The following is a 17,449-nucleotide window of genomic DNA, read 5'->3' on the forward strand; positions in this document are numbered from 1 at the left end:
CATAAATTTCAACAAGTGGGATTGCTGTGTTAAAGGACTTTCATATTTTCAAGTCCTTTGATATATATTGTCAAATGCCCCTTAGCAATGTGCCAGTCTACATGCCCACCATCGCTGTATGAAACAATCTATTTTCCTCACCCTTTTCAGACTTTTTAGACTCAGTTTTATTCTTTACTATCTGTTCAGTAGGTAAAAACCAGATATCATGGTTATTTCAGTTCAGATCAGTTCAGTCACTCAGTTGTGTCCACCTCTTGGCGACCCCATGAACTGCAGCACGCCAGGCCTCCCTGTCCATCACCAGCTCCCGGAGTTTACCCAAACCCATGTCCATCGAGTCGGTGATGCCATCCAACCATCTCATCCTCTGTCGTCCCCTTCTCCTCCTGCCCTCAATCTTTCCCAGCATCAGGGTCTTTTCAAATGAGTCAGTTCTTTGAATCAGGCGGCCAAAGTATTGGAGTTTCAGCTTCAACATCAGTCCTTTCAATGAACACCCAGGACTGATCTCCTTTGGGATGGACTGGTTGGATCTCCCTGCAGTCCAAGGGACTCTCAAGAGTCTTCTCCAACACCACAGTTCAAAAGCATCAATTCTTCTGTGCTCACCTCTCTTTATAGTCCAACTCTCACATCCATACATGACTACTGGAAAAACCATAGCCTTGACTAGATGGACCTTTGTTGACAAAGTAATGTCTCTGCTTTTTAATACGCTGTCTAGGTTGGTCATAACTTTCCTTCCAAGGAGTAAGCATCTTTTAATTTCATGGCTGCAATTACCATCTGCAGTGATTTTGGAGCCCAGAAGCATAAACTCAGCCACTGTTTCCACAGTTTCCCCAACTATTTGCCATGAAGTAATGGGACCGGATGCCATAATCTTAGTTTTCTGAATGTTGAGCTTTAAGCCAACTTTTTCACTTTCCTCTTTCACTTTCATCAAGAGGCTCTTTAGTTCTCCTTCACTTTCTGCCATAAGGGTGGTGTCATCTGCATATCTGAGGTTATTGATATTTCTCCCAGCAATCTTGATTCCAGCTTGTGCTTCCTCCAGCCCAGCGTTTCTCATGATGTACTCTGCATATAAGTTAAATAAGCAGGGTGACAATATACTGCCTTCATGTACTCCTTTTCCTATTTGGAACCAGTCTGTTGTTCCATGTCCAGTTCTAACTGTTGCTTCCTGATCTGCATACAGGTTTCTCAAGAGGAAGGTCAGGTGGTCTGGTGTTCCCATCTCTTGAAAAATTGTCCACAGTTTATTGTGATCCACACAGTCAAAGGCTTTGGCATAGTCAATAAAGCAGAAATAGATGTTTTTCTGGAACTCTCTTGCTTTTTTCAATGATCCAGCGGATGTTGGCAATTTGATCTCTGGTTCCTCTGCCTTTCCTAAATCCAGCTTGAACATCTGGAAGTTCATGGTTCACATACTGCTGAAGCCTGGCTTGGAGAATTTTGAGCATTACTTTACTAGCATGTGAGTGCAATTGTGCAGTAGTTTGAGCATTCTTTGGCATTGCCTTTCTTTGGGATTGGAATGAAAACTGACCTTTTCCAGTCCTGTGGCCACTGCTGAGTTTTCCAAGTTTGCTGGCATACTGAGTGCAGCACTTTCACAGCATCATCTTTTAGGATTTGAAATAGCGCAACTGGAATTCCATCACCCCCACTAGCTTTGTTCATAGTGATTCTTCCTAAGGCCCACTTGACTTCACATTCCAGGAGGTCTGGCTCTAGGTGAGTGATCACACCATCGTGATTATCTGGGTCATGAAGATCTTTTTCATACAGGTCTTCTGTGTATTCTTGCCACCTCTTCTTAATATCTTCTGCTTCTGTTAGGTCCATACCATTTCTGTCCTTTATTGAGCCCATTTTTGTATGAAATGTTCCCTTGGTATCTCTAATTTTCTTGAAGAGATCTCTAGTCTTTCCCATTCTATTGTTTTCCTTTATTTCTTTGCATTGATCGCTGAGGAAGCCTTCCTTAAGTCTCCTTGCTATTCTTTGGAACTCTGCATTCAAATGGGTATATCTTTCCTTTTCTCCTTTGCTTTTCACTTCTCTTCTCACAGCTATTTGTAAGGCCTCCTCAGACAGACATTTTGCTTTTTTGCATTTGTTTTTCTTGGGGATGGTCTTGATCCCTGTCTCCTGTACAATGTCATGAACCTCCATCCATAGTTCATCAGGCACTCTGTCTATCAGATCTAGTCCCTTAAATCTATTTCTCACTTCCACTGTATACAATTTACATGTCCTTTATTAATATACAAATTTTTATATGATTATTGATCACTCATGTATTTTATTTATGATTTATCCATTCATATCATTTTCACATTTTTATAATGAATGTTACTCACTTTTTTGTGATTGATCAAAAGAATTTTTTTAATATCTAATGTTAATTGTCTATTATTTAAACAAGTTGAATGTATGTTTTAAATATATCCTTTGTGTTTTAACTTGATAATGCCGGAGGTTTTCCACATAAGTTTTACATTTTTATTTATAGTCATACTCTTTCTTTTATGGTTTATGATGTTAATGCCATTGCTAAAAAGAATTTCCCTAACCCTAAGAAGCTAAAACTATGCACCTATGTTTTCTTTTAGTATTTTCATGATTTAGATGGTCGCATTCAATCTCTATTTGTGTGGAATTTATATTTTATGTAAGGTGAGAAGTAAGGTTCTAACTTTACTTTTTTCCAAATATCCAACATTGACACCATTTGTGAAGAACAGAAATGTCACCTTTATCACATATTAATTTTCATGCATAGTTGATGTTGTTTCAGATGATCTATGCTCTTCCAGTGATCTGCCAGCCTACCCTCTGCCAGTCTCATTATCCAGCATTTTAATCTAGTAGGGCAATTCCCTCCACGTAGCCTTCCTTTTTTGAAAAAAAAAAAAAAGCTATTCTTAAGCATATATTCTTCCAGAAGCACTTTGGAATCATTTTGTTAAGTTCATTCCAAATCCTATTGATATTTTGGATGGAATTGTCTTAAATTAATAGATTAAACTGTGGGACATTGACATCTTTACAAGACTTCCAGAGGCATAATACATCTTTATGTTTGTTCAAGTCCTCTTTCATGCTCCTTACTAAAATTTTGTCATTTTTTCCATTTAGATCCTGTACATTTCTTGTTGAATTTATTCCTGGGTGTTACATATTTATTTGCTATTGTGAGTTAAATCTCTTTGGCATAATACTTTATAGAAAGTTCATGCTGGTATATAGCAAGCCATTGAGAAGTATGTATGTATAGATGGAGGTGGAGGTGGAGGTAACAGGTAGAGACTGAAATAGACATTGTTGAACCTCTCTGGTGCAGCAGGAGCTATGGAAGAACTCCTGAGAAAGAGGATGAGAGAGAAATGTCCTGACTTCTCTGTTTCATCCCAACACTTTTCTAAAAGTTTCTTGAGGGGTTTCTTGTTCATCTTGGCTGTCCTCAGCACCTACTGGATGCTAAAAGAATGAAGTGAAGTGAGGTGAAGTGAAGTTGAACCTACTTAAATACAAATGATTGACATGCTGACTCTCTGGAGCCCTGCCACACTCTGACATCCCTCCCTGGTGATGGTTCCCTGTTTCACATCTTCTCCCTTTGCTTAGTTCAGCATTGTAGATGGCAGAGTCTATGTTTTTTCCATGTTTGTGTTCCCCATGTGATCTAACCCAGCCTGGCACAAAGCTCAACCAATGCTCACATACTCCATGAAGGAGCAGATGTCCCCATCTATAAAGTGGGAGTCTTGAACATTTGCCTTTTGAACAGTGTGTGTGATAGAGTGATTCCTCTTGGTCTCCTAGCTTTGGGGAGGTGAGAAGTGGGTTTTCCTTCCTTCTGTACTGCCTGAATGTGTCTATTCTCCTCCTGATGAGTCATCTGGAGCCAGACACCATTGCTCTCAGACAGAACATGTCAGGTACTTGCTCAGGAGCAGCGGGGCCATAAATCTGTGCCACATCCCTGTGGTTACTTAGGGAACCCTGGGGCCCAGCCAGAAAGAGGGGCACTGCAGGCAGAGAAGGCTCTGGCCAGTGTCCCAGCCTCCCAGCGACAGCCCAGCCAGCACTTCCCTCTCTCTAGTTTGGAACCAAGGTCCTGTCCCCTGTAGAGGGCAAAGGTGGCCTCCAGCCAAGAGGTTCTGAAACGCACCAAGATCCTCCTACCAGACATTCAGAGAGACAGAAGGGATCAGTTAGCAAAATGACTGTGACAGGAACCAGGGCAGCTGGAATCTGGTTCTGTACTTCATTCCTTCACCATTACACAGGCAAGCATAGGCAGATCCCCCTTCTACTCTCTGCAGGTGTGAGGAGTAAATGAAACATTATATTAAACTGCTTGGCTTAAGTTCTGATCACAGCAAACAATTAACAGAGGCAGTTGTAAATGTCATTATTATTATTAGTACTGACAGCAGCAATAGTAACTTGTTCTCACTATAATCTCCAAAGTATTTATTCCACTTTAGAGATGAGGAAAGTGGGCCCAGAGAGATAAAGTGACTTGCTCAAAGTGCTTCTACTGAGAATCAAAGTCACTGGTTAATAGCCAGCTAGTTACTATAATGCAGAGGGATTATTCTACTATGCCCTAGGGGAAGGACAGACACTATTACTCAGCTCCATTCAGCTCCAGAGCCAGACAGGTGCCCTCACTGTCGTTGCATGATGGCTGGAATGCTTCCAGACCTTACTCTAAACGCTTTGTAGTCTAATCCTCAAATCCCACAAACAAGGAGTCCCTGGGCTCTCATTGGCTCTGACTGGGTCAGAGTGTCCACTTCTAGAGCCGGAAGGGAGGGTCAGCCTAAGCCCAGTGGACAGCAGTGGGCACAAAGGGATGTGGAATGGAGGCTAAGGGCCCAAGCAGGATGTCTGTGTGTGTGGTCTTAAAACATTTGCCAAAATGTTTACAGAGATGCTCTCTCTGGATAGTGGAATAAGAAGTTGATTTCTCTTGTTTTCTATCCTTTCCAGAGGTTTACCGTAAGCACATAGTTTGATAATTTTTTAAAAGCTATTTTCATTTGCTTAGTGGTTAAATAATGCAAATAATATACAGTTTTATTAGGTATGCTGAATTTTAAGAGTTTGGGGCTGGATATTTGAGGCCTCAGTCCCAGTTCTGGCTCTGAGTGACCACGGTCATGTCACTTGTCTGGCCTCAATTCCACCATCCGTAAATGAGAGAATGGTCACACAACCTCTGCAGTCTCTTCCAGTTATGATTCTCTCCCCTTCTGTGTACATACAGCAAGTAAAAAGGTGCAGATCAGCTGGGTCCTAGGATATCTGCTTGAATGTGAAGAGACCCTTGAACAACACAGCTTTGAACTCTGTGGATACTCTTACACAGATTTTTTTTCAGTGAATATGTACTATGTAACATAACTACACAATCCCCAATTGATCTGTAGATACAGAAGAACAGGGCTGACTGCAAACCCTCCTGTCTTGACCCCTAAACTCCTCCTCAGCCCCCCTCCCCATCCCCACTGTTCTAGAGTCAACTGCTACTTTCTCTGGTTGCAGCAAGCAGGGGCTATACTCTTCATTGTGGTGCATGGGCTTCTTATTGCAGTGGCTTCTCTTGTTGCAGAGAATGGGCTCTAGGGTAAGTGGGCTTCAGTAGTTGTGGCGCACGGGCTTCATTGCTCCCAGGCTTGTGGACATGTACCCAGTGTCCCCTGCATTGGCAGATTCTTAACCATTGGATCACCAGGGAAGTTCAGTTTATTTTTGTTTGTTTGTAATTTTTTTTTAACTGAAGTAGATTTACTGAGTTGTGTTAGTTTCATGTATACAGCAAAGTCATTCAGTTATTCAAATGTATATGTATATATATATCTATATATATATATATATATATTCCTTTTATGTAATTATTGCTTAATAGAAATCAGTTCTGAATAAAAATGGGCACATTTATGTAGTTGAGTTTCTTCAGAAGTTGAACATGCTCCCAGAACTACTAAAAGAGTGCCCTCCTCAGTGGAGACCAGTTAGCTGACTCCAGCCTTGAGAAATCTCTCCCTCCCTAAGAGAGAAGAATTAACATTACTGACTGGACCTACTATGTGTCCGGCCTAATACAAAGTGTGTTATACACATTGTCTGATTTAAACTCATAATGTTACCATCATTTATTTGACAAGCAACTAAATATTAAAGTCTCCCGCACCATTATTGAATGCTTGCCTTCCCATAAAGACCCTTGGGAGGAAGAAATGTTCTTTGTTCATCTTCATATGTCTCTCAGACCCTAACACAGGGCTCAGTAAACACTTGCTGATCATTAGAAACCTCCTCCTATCACTGCTTCTTGGGCTCCATAGAGGATGATTCCTAATATCAAAGGTTTGACCAGCTCCTAGGTTAAGAGAATGATGATCAGATTAAAGGGGAAGATAAGGAACAACAGATTAGGTGATTATCCACTGTTGACAGGAAGCTGTCACTTTAAAGAGTTATCCTGATATGCACAGGGCATTCAGGAAATAGGACATTGGACATGTAGACTTTGATCAGGAACAGAAGATTAGAAAGATCAGGATTAGGGGTGTCTGGAAGCAATCTGAGAGCACTGGGAATTTTATTTTTATTGAAATACAGTGGCGGTACAATATTATGTTAGTTTCAGGTATGCTCCATAATGATTTGTCATTTACAAACATTATGAAATGATCACCACAATAAGGCTAGCAACCATCTGTCCCCATACAGAGTCATTACTACAGTACTGACCTTATTCCTTACGTTGGATATTACATCCCTGTGACTTGTTTATTTTATCACTACAGATTTTTACCTCTTAATCGCTTTCTCCTCTTTTGTCCACCCCGTCATCTCTCTTCATTCTGTTTCTTCTCTATACCTATTAGTCTGTTTTCCTTTTGTTTTGTTTGCTTTTTATATTCCACATATAAATGAGATGATACAGTGTCTTTTTCAATCTGATTTATGTCACTGAGCATAATACACTCTAGATCCATCCATGTTGTCACAAATGACAAGATTTCCTTTTCTTATTAGATGAGTAATTTTCCATTGGGTGTGTGTTTGTGTGTATACATATATCACATCTTTATCCATTCTTCTATCTATGGGCACTTAAGTTGCTTCTGTATCTTGGCTATTGTAAATAATGCTGCAGTGAACAGTGGAGTGCATATATCTTTTCTAATTAGTGTTTTTGTTTTCTTTGGGTAAATACCCAGAAGTGCAATTGCTGGATTATATGGCAATTCTATTTTTAATCCTTTATGAAGATCCATACTGTTTTCCATGGTGGCTGCACCAATTTACATTTCTACCAATAGCACAAGAGGATTCCCTTTTCTCTACATCCTTGCCAACACTTATTTGTTGTCATTTTGATGGAAAACAAAAGCAAAAATAAACACATGGGACTATATCAAACTAAAACCTTTTTTCACAGCAAAGAATACTATCAGTAAAATAAAAAGGCAGCCTGCTGAATAGGAAAATATATTGGCAAACAGTCTATCCAGTAAGAGATTAATATCCAAAATATACAAAGAACTAACACAACTCAATATCAAGAAAACAAACAACCCAATTTAAAAATGAGCAGAAGACCTAAATAGATATTCTTCCAAAGAAGACATACAAATGGCCAACAAACACATGAAAAGATGTTCAGAATCACTAATCATCAGGGAAATGCAAATCAAAACCACAGTGAGATATCACCTCACACCTGTCAGAGAGCATTGGGATCTTGGACAAGGGTTAGAATTGAAAGGAAGGGAAGGTTGCAGGAGGAGAATAGATTTCCAACACAAAATTCACTGGAAAAATAGAAACAGTAAAGAAAGACAGACAATCAAACAAATCAAACTTCCTTCTACACAATTTTGCCTACAAGAAGTTCTGGTTTTAGGGATGGGATTAGATGTTGGGATCAAAAAAGTGGGTCAAAAACAAGAACAAAAAAAAATGTCTAGAGAAAGTCCATTGAAGGACAAAAGTTTCACAGATTTTTCCTTATTTTGAGTTTTAGTTAAGGCTGAAATCAACCTGCCCTTTTCATTCACTCATTCATTCTATTACTCATCTAATAAATATTTATTGAGCACATAGGATCCATCAGACAGTGTACTGGCTCCTCAGATGAGCAAAAAGAAACAATGTGCCTGCTCTCATTGAGTCTGAAGTCTAGAGAGAGAGGCAGATATTGATCCAACAACCACATGAAGGTGTGAGTATGAAACACAAGCCAGGGGGAATGCCATGAAGGAGAGGGATGTGGTTTTCTGAGAGCAGAGAAAAAAGGAACCTCACCTAGACTGAGGTGGGGAGGGAAAAGACAATCTTCCCTGAGGAATTGACCCCTGACTTGAGATGTGAAGAACCATGGGCCCCTGGAAAGGAATAAACCACAGCAAATGGAGACCAGTCATTTTTAATGGGTCTAGCCAAGGCAAGACTAGTAGTACTGGTATGCACACAATCTAAGGTTAAGACCTACACCCTCCAAGAACCCTCCTATACGACTTTCAGCAAAGTCATTTGTACTTTCTGGGCCTCCATTTGATGATCTGTAAGATGGTAATGATGGACTAAAACGATGTTTCTCAAAATGTGGTCTGCTGGATGAATGGATAAGAAAGCTGTGGTACATATACACAATGGAATATTACTCAGCCATTAAAAAGAATACATTCGAATCAGTTCTAATGAGGTGGATAAAACTGGAGCCTATTATACAGAGTGAAGTAAGCCAGAAAGAAAAATACCAATACAGTATACTAACACATATATATGGTATTTAGTCAATCGGTAAAGATAACCATGTATACAAGACATCAAAAGAGACACAGATAAATAGAACAGTATTATGGACTCTATGGGAGAGGGTGAGGGTGGGATGATATGGGAGAATGGCACTGAAGCATGTAAATTATCATATGTGAAACGAATCGCCAGTCCAGGTTCAATGCATGATACAGGGTGCTTGGGGCCAGTGCACCAGGATGACCCAGAGGGATGGGATGGGGAGGGGGGTGGAAGGGAGGTTCTGGAAGGGGAAAACATGTACACCCATGGTGGATTCATGTCAATGTATGGCAAAACAAATACAATATTGTAAAGTTAAAAAATAGAAAATAAACTAATTAAAAAAAAAAAGTGGTCTACTGATCTTCTGCAGCAGAAGACACATGAAAAATGGGTTATTTGTGAAAAATATAAATTCCGGGACCTCACTTAATACCTACTGGATCAAAGTATCTTGGGCTACAATTCTTGTATCTCCTCATGTCTAGAAAAGAACTGAAATTCTTCATGGTGATGTCTGCTCCTTGTGACTAACAGAAACCTTTTGCAAAAAATATGTGCTTGATTGCATGTACTCCCCCTTCACCAAAATCACATATGTACTGACCTTCCCTTCTACCTCTTTGGAGCTATTTCTCAGAGCTGTCTGAAATGCTGTCTTCCTAAATAAAATTTAACTCACAACTCAAAAAAATATATATATATATATATATATACGTATGTATGTATGTGTGTGTGTGTGTGTCTGGGGCTAGGTCCCAAGAATCTGCATTTTAAGGCTACTCTAGGTGACTCTTATACTCAGTAAAGTTTGACCATCTGGGTAGGCAAACTTTTACCTGTTAAATGGCTCTTTATTTCTTTCTAAATTCCTAGGTTCCCAATGGAGCAGCACCAAGAAGAGGTAAAGTGGGCAGTCCTCCAGACTGAGCGAAGGAACCTACTAAAGTTTTCAGGTGACAACAAAAGGTCTGAGCTTTTATACCTGGAGTTGGTCCAGCTGTTTTAGGGACAAGTTCCCCAGACTGACTTGAGAGAAAATAGCTCTAGACTGATTTTTTTTTTTAAGGTTTATGAGTGTTTCGTTAATATTTATTTTTGTTTATTTATTTATTTGGCTGTGCTGGGTCTTATTTGCAGTGCATGGGACCTCTGATTTTTGTTGCAGTGTGTGGTATCTTTAGTTGTGGCATGTGGGATCTAGTTCCCTGACCATGGATAGGACCAGGGCCCCCTGCATTGGGAGTGCAAAGTTTTAGCCACAGGACCACCAGGGAAGTCCCTGAATTTTTTTTTTTCTTTTTACCTTCCACTCCACTCCTGGGATTTACTTGAAAATATATATTTACTGAAGTCTGTTCCTTGCCCTTTTCCCTCCTTTCTTCTTTCCCTTCTTGTGACTCTTGTTCTCTGCAATTTGGGGGGCCAGTGGAGGTTCACGTAGGTCTCCCCTTCCTTCCCTGCCTTTCCAGGGCATGAATGGTCACCTCTGATGTGATGGTTTATAGTCTGTGAGCCTCTTTGGTCTGATATAGAAAACTCCTGTTGACATTGAGTCTACCAGAGACCAAGAATTACAGGCTGCCCTGCCTGCCAGGCCAAGCTGTTTCCCTTTCTCTTTGCACAGCAAGCTCACAGAACCCACCACCCACATACCCCACCCCCTCAAGGCACCAACACCCATACTGGTGTTCTCCAACCTCATTTTGAGTCTCTGTGTGAAGAAATATTTCCAGCAGGTCCTGAGCTCTCTAGGTGTGGTAGAGCCAGTCTCACAAGTTGCCTTTCAAAGGCCAGGTATATTATTTCCACCTACTGGTCAGAATGCTTGTATTAAAATGGAATAGTGCATATAAAGCACATAACTCCAGCCTAGCACACAGAAAACTCTCAACAAATGTTAGTGTCCTTTATATTTATGTTATTTTTCCAGCCACTGTTTGTTTAGGGGTATTTATAAGGGAAGAAAAAAGAAATCAGTTGTATCAACTGGCAAGTAAGGGGTTGGAAGTATCAGTGAGAGATCAACTAGGAAAATCTGTACCTAAATGCTCCAGATACTGAGAATCCTGTTGTATGTTTTTAAGATTATACAGAACATCAACAATAACTAGCTGAGAGCTTTCTAGGTACCAGGCAAAGTTTCATTTAATCCTCATAAGAATTATTAAAATCCACATTTTACGAAAAAACAGAAGCTTAACTAAACAAAGTCCCAAAGTGACAAAGCTAGGAAATGGCAGCAACAAGAATTTAATCCAATGTTTAATAAGTTACTTCCTTAGGTCTAACTGACATCTCTCATGCTGTCTTAGGAGGCTATATCTGCTCTCTCTGTCTCTCTCTCTCTCTGAGACAGACAAATAGACAACAGTTGATTGCCATCATAAGATTAATAACTTTTTCAGTGCTTAAAGGCAATTTTTAAATCAGGTCTCTTATGCTTCTTCTTGGAAGAAGTAAGGCTCAAGCCTGATACAAGCTCTTGCCCTCACTTGAGGTTCCCAGGCAGGGGTTAGCAGGAAAGATGCAATCCTCAGATCTCACCCAGAAAAGGGCCCACATTGTGCGATAGCACACAGACCAGAACAACTTCTGTCTCTCTGACCAAGGTCTCTGACCTGCTGAGATACCCAGAAATTCCTGTCACTTTATATGTGAGGTCAGCCTACAGTCAAACTCAGGTTATCTGAGAGGTGAAAAGTGCCACCTTTGAGCCAAACCACCTCTGTTCTAATCCCATCTCTGAATAATCTTGAGCAAGTTAATAAATCACTCTTATCCTCAGTTTCCTCACCTGTGAATTGGAGCCAGTAGTGTCTTCTACAAAAGTGTTGTTTGCAGGGTTAAATAAGATGATGCCTGTGAATTAGCTTGACACAGGCTTGATGCGTAACTATACTCGTAGTTAATTAACGTAGGGCTATTGGAAGAGGGCAATGCTTATGTCTAAAGGGAAAGAACTCTAAAGAATTAGGGAGATATTTGGAAGCCTTTCCAAGAACTTGTAATTCACACTATGCCCTAACTGCTCTGTTGGGGCAGAGCAGTTATGTGCCCTATGTGCTTAGTCGCTTAGTCATGTCTGAATCTTTACAACCCCATGGACTGTAGCCCGCCAGGCTCCTCTGTCCATGGGGATTCTCCAGGCAAGAATACTGGAGTGGGTTGCCATGCCATCCTCCAGGGGATCTTCCCAATCCAGGGATCAAACCCAGGTCTCCCACATTGCAGGTGGATTCTTTACTGTCTGAGCCACTAGGGAAGCCCCTATCTAGAAGTTTCTACAAAATCTTCCACATACCCTATCCCCGAGCACTTACCAGGGAAGTCCCACAAGAGGCAGAAAACTAATGCTCCTCCTCCTTCTCCCTTCATCTTTTCATGACTCCCAAGGCAACCTTCCAAATCTGTGGGTCTGGCGTCCAGTAAACAGTAGAGAAACGCTGGGCATTTCCTGTCCCAGCGTTCCTCAGGACACGATAGAGATGGGCAAAGCCAACTGCCTCTTTCTCACACTCCTTCCTCCTCCGCCATGTCCACAGGGCCTGAATTGATGTCATACACATTTCCCAAACATGTCCACCCTGATTCCTGGGTTCTACCCGGTCACCTCTGCCAAAGAAGGCAGAGATCACTCTATGACATCACTTCCTTGCCTTGCTCCCCAGGGGCCCCGTCTGTCTACTCCAAAGCTTGGCTCTAACACTTTGTCCAGATACAATTTTTAGATGCCCCCAAGGAAAAAGGTTCCCACCACTTCTTTTAGACCTTTCTGAACTTGGTGGCCACCACAAGTGAAAGTCCCCCAAAAGAGGTTTGATGGTTTGGTTCAAAGAACTCAAAAGCGGAAGAAGAGGAAGTCAGAGAAACACGAGACCTATATCATATATTTATGTGTTTCCTTATTTAACTCACATTACTGTTCAATGTCAGGCACAATTCTCTCTACGTCCTCAGATGCACATTTCCATTATCCATCTTACACTGTGAACTCCAGGAGGACAAAAAAGGCCAGCATCCATTTAGTTTATTCTATGCAAGTTCTCCTCCACAATGAATGGTAAAACACTGAATTAATTCTGTTGCTCAAGAGTAGTAGAGGTTACACCAAGATAAAGTTAGCAGGAGCAAACAAAGATAAGAAGCAACAGGGTGGCGATCAATTGATCAAGGGGCCCTGCCAAGAATTTGTCACTGAAGGAGCCCCTACTAGGAATTCAGGAAAAGTGTGGAATAAAGCAATGTGTCCACTGCTTCCAGTAGATTCTCAATAAGGTCTAGGACCCAAAAAGATAAAGAACAACTGGGAAGGGATATCACTTTTTCTTTTGAAATTTGGAGGGAGGGCAAGGAATAAGATTAATGTATATAAAATTATGCGTGTGCCAAGTGGCTTCAGTCATGTCCAACTCTGTAGGACCCTATGGACTGCAGCCTGCCAGGCTCTTATGCCCATGGGATTCTCCAGGCAAGAATACTGAAGTGGGTTGCTGTGCCCTTTTCCAGCAGATGTTCCTGACCCAAGGATTGAACCCATGTTTCTTATGTCTCCTGCACTGGCAGGAGGATTCTTTATTACTAGTGCCACTGGGAAGCTCAGCATTACAGAGGACATCAATATAATAGTAGTGCTGCTTTTGGATGAGTGTTTTTTATGAGCCAAGTCCCAGGCTAAATCATTACAGACTATAGTTCCTTTAATTCTTACAACCACCTATGTTGCTATGCGTTATCTCAAGAAAGAGAAAGCATTATTCCCAAGTCTCAGATGAAAAAATGGAGGCTGAAAGAGTTTATGTAGCTTGCCCAAGGTCACACATCTGGTAAACCAAAGCTAGGATTCAAATTCTGAGTCCATGCCAAGCTGCAGGAATTGATGACCTCAGTGGCATAAAAAGCCGTAGGGGAGGAGTCAAAATCCAGGCTATGGACCCTGGTTCTGCCCTAGGTAAATTCCTCCCCCTTTCTGGACCTTTGTATCTCTGCATGTAAAATAAGAGTGAAACTAGATAAACAAACATTTGATGCAACAGTGTTTACAAAGTATGCAACAGATATTTACTCTAACGGGTCAAAGAGCAGATATTTTAGGTTTTGCAAGACAGTCTGTCTCTGTTACAGCTCCACAACTCTGTCATGGTACCGTGAAAGCACCCAGAGACATACCCAAGTGAACAGGCATGGCTGTGTTCCATAAAACTTTATGTACAAAAATAGGCACAAGGCTGGATTTGGTCCATGGGATTATACTTTGCTGACCCTGGACCAGATGATCCATAGGGTCCTTCTGAGTCTGACATTTCAGAAGTCGGGGTCCTGATTGCAGCAGTGGAGCCCAAAGGGACCAATGCCTTGAAAAGTCAGCTGTACAGAGCTTGTTGCCATAACTTTTGTTTTGTCGTGTTTGGCAGTGTCAACAAGTGTGGTTAGAATGTAAATCCCAGGGCTTCCTGGTGGTTCAGTGGTGAAGAATCCACCTGCCAATGCAGGAAACACGAGTTCAATCCCTGGTCTGGGAAGATCCCACATGCCATGGAACAGCTAAGCCTGTGTGCCGCAACTATTGAGCCTGTTCTCTAGAGCCCAGGAACCACAACTACTGAGCCCACGCCCCCTAGAGCCTGTGCTCTGCAACAAGAGAAGCCACTACAATGAGAAGCCTGCACACTTCAACTAGAGAGTAGCCCTCACTTGCCGCAAGAGAAAAGCCCCCGCAGCAACGAAGACCCAGCACAGCCAAAAATAAATAAATGAAATTATATAGACAGACACACACATTAAAAAAGAAAGAAAGCAAACCCATTGCTCAGGAAAAAAAAAAAAAAAAGTAAATCCTGGCAGTGGCAATACAAAGCAGCTCGGAAGAGCTTTAGCTCCAGCAAAATCTCCATTGACACCTGATGTGGACAACTATTAATACATCTGTCTTGTGAAGAGCATGGTGCAAACACAGCTGTGTGCCCGCTTTTAAACCAGACTGCAACCCAAAGACCATTTCTTGAGAAATGTGGGGGCCACCACAGATTTCTGAAAAAAGTGATGGGCAAAGCCCATGGATGGTAACGGCACAACCAGAATCTCTCAAGAAAACGGCATGCGCTCCCCTTCGCCCTCTCCCTGCAGCACTGTGAGGTGGTGTTGGTGATCCTTGTCCCACAGGAGAAGCTGCTAGGGCATACAGCATAAGGAAGAAAGGACACATTCTTGGTTACGAACTCAATAGGCTTTTCACACTCTGTGCTTTGACCCCCTTAAACCCCACCCCACCCCTCCCAGTTCAGGGCTCCTGGGCTCTCCTGGACCATGTGATGTGACTTTAGCCCCTGGTGACTTGGCAATTAATCTTCACCAGCTTACTGCAAAGGGCTGCTCTGAGTTCTCTCTCTCTTTCTCTCTCTCTCTCTCTTACTTGCTTACCGGGAGATGGGGTGCAACTAGAATATCTGGGCTGGGGGAACCGTTGCTCACTAAAGATTGACAAACTATAATCACCAGAGAGAAAAGCAAGTTTGCCCCAAGGGAGCTGAAATCCCTCACTCCTGGGAGCCTCTGACTTGCTGTCTTTAGAGGCAGAGGATGCCTCTACTACAGCCAGTGTCTCCTGCTCAGAAGAAAGGGTGCTTCTCCTCTTCCTTCTGGACCACAGCAGGGACAGAAATCCTCCTTCAGGTCCCCAGAGACCCCAGTGTACCTCATGAAGCAGGGGCCTCACACCTTCAATTCTTTTGTCATTAAGTTTCATTTACTGGGTCCTCTGTATTCCAGCTGTGCCATCTGCCAGCTGTCACCTTGGGCAACCACTCTGAGACTGAGTTTGCTCAACTCTACAATGTCAATAATAACAGCATCTATAATATTATTATCAGAATTAAACCAGAAAATGTACATAAGGCATTTGGGGCACAATGTGTACTCTAGCACGTGGTAAGCACTAAATCCCTGGCTGATAGACTATTTCCCTGTGCTAGGCACTTCACACAGTATCACATTTAATCCCCACGTCAGTCCTCTGAGATAGGCACTATTATGATCTTCCTGTCACAAATGAGGAAACCACAGCTCAGAGTGGTTAAGTGACTTGCCCAAGGACACATAGCTAATAAATTAACGGGCCTGGGACATAAACCCTGGTCTGTTTGGTGCCAGTGTTCAGACTCTTAGTTACTTTACTAGCCTGCCCAAGGTCACATTAGCAGCTACTAAATAAAGGAAGCAGGATTAGTCACTAAGTTGGCTCTTAGATCTTCAGCAGACTGAGTGCTGGCCTGGGAGGCAAGAAAGCCTGACCCAAGGAGCTCCTCTACAGAACCTTCTCTCCCAGACAGCTCTGCCGTGCCGTCCCTTGACTGACCTCTGCCTCACTCAGGAACCTGATCACATTCTCTCTTCTACTGTAATTTCCTTCAGGGCTAACAGTGAAGGAAATTCTGCTGCCTTTTTTTTTCCTTTTTTTAATCTCAGTCTGATGCAGAGAGAAGGATGCAAGCTTTGGAGCCAGACAATAAGGCTTTGAATATTCATGCTGCTTATTCATTGAATGGGTTTGGCCATATCACAGGACCTCTCTGAACCTCAGTTTCCTCATATGTAAAATGGGGATATTTCCTACCTTGCATTGTTGTAAAGATTTGAGTAAGTGCACACAGAGTACCTAAAACAGTGCCTGCCACAGAGCACATCCTCTCTGAAGGGCGCTTTACCATCATCATCATCTCCTATGGCACTTAGCTCAGTCTAGGTTATTATTTGCTTGATTTAACTTGATTCACCCACAGCACCTAGCATGGTGCCTTACACAGAGTAGACGCTCCTATGTATGGCTGACTGAACTGAAACTGGAGAGAGGTAGAGAGGGAGTACCATGCAAAAGTGGACGACCACAGTTGAGAGGTCTCTAAGCAGCAAGAGAAGGTCCTCTAAGCAGATCTCTGAATTTCCCACAGCCTTGGGCTCCCCACAGGTCAAACTCAGTGGCAGCTTCTCCTAGAGGGCTCACAGAAATGGGAGTTTGCAACATCAGAGGTTTCTAATGTAATCAAATGGATAATGAAAAGCTTCTTCCCTGAGCCTTGAGTGAGTCAGAGCTCTGTGCCTGGCATTGCCCCAGGGAGTACCAAGAAAATGAAATATCCTCATGACACCTAAACAAATGGTCAATTCCGTGGGTCACATATCAGCCAGAGGGGTTAAGAGGCGTCTCCAGTGAAGGGAGGAAAGGAGCACCAGATCATGAACACGATGCTTAGTGGAGTCCTGGTACATGGCTCCTGTTAAGGCTAATACCTGTTTGCCTTATGATGGGATGTGTGTTTTGCTTTCATGAAAGATGCCGATAAATGCCAACATGTCTGAAATCCACATCCGGACACCTAAATCAAGATATAAGTTCTCAATTAGATAATAAACTATTTTCTTTTGTAACAAGTATAAACCAAATCTGTATCTCATACTTGCTCTTTTTTTTTTTTTCCCTGCTCTTTTGCCACTGTAGAAAAATGTCGGATAGGCTAAGTTTTCACACTGCAGGTGGTTACTGTGATTATGTAGACACAGTCTGTGTAAATTCAGTGTGTGTTGCTGGCTGTTCAATAGCTGGTAAAATTAATGC

General features: G+C 42.0%; 2 protein-coding genes across 18 annotated transcripts in view; one reads left to right on the top strand and one right to left on the bottom strand.

Annotated features, from left to right (window-relative positions):
- The window catches only part of LOC145510137 (uncharacterized), a 520,288-nt gene extending 505,654 nt beyond the window's left edge, over positions 1-14,634 (top strand). For 15 of the 16 annotated variants that reach the window (XR_014056762.1, XR_014056752.1, XR_014056755.1 and 12 more), the window contains one exon: positions 9,715-14,634. The gene's annotated coding sequence lies outside the window, so the exon portion shown is untranslated. The remainder of the gene's footprint in view (positions 1-9,714) is intronic. The other variant, XR_014056783.1, reaches the window with a different exon arrangement.
- The window catches only part of LOC145510139 (uncharacterized), a 51,255-nt gene that overhangs the window by 28,582 nt on the left and 5,224 nt on the right, over positions 1-17,449 (bottom strand). The window contains exon 4 of one of the 2 annotated variants that reach the window (XM_081500592.1): positions 17,125-17,210. The gene's annotated coding sequence lies outside the window, so the exon portion shown is untranslated. Of the gene's footprint in view, positions 1-12,852; positions 17,211-17,449 lie in introns of those variants that run through there. The other variant, XM_081500591.1, reaches the window with a different exon arrangement.

This window comes from Giraffa tippelskirchi, chromosome 6 (assembly GCF_054371585.1).
Source record: "Giraffa tippelskirchi isolate mGirTip1 chromosome 6, T2T-mGirTip1v1.2.pri, whole genome shotgun sequence".
Classification (NCBI taxonomy): domain Eukaryota; kingdom Metazoa; phylum Chordata; class Mammalia; order Artiodactyla; family Giraffidae; genus Giraffa; species Giraffa tippelskirchi.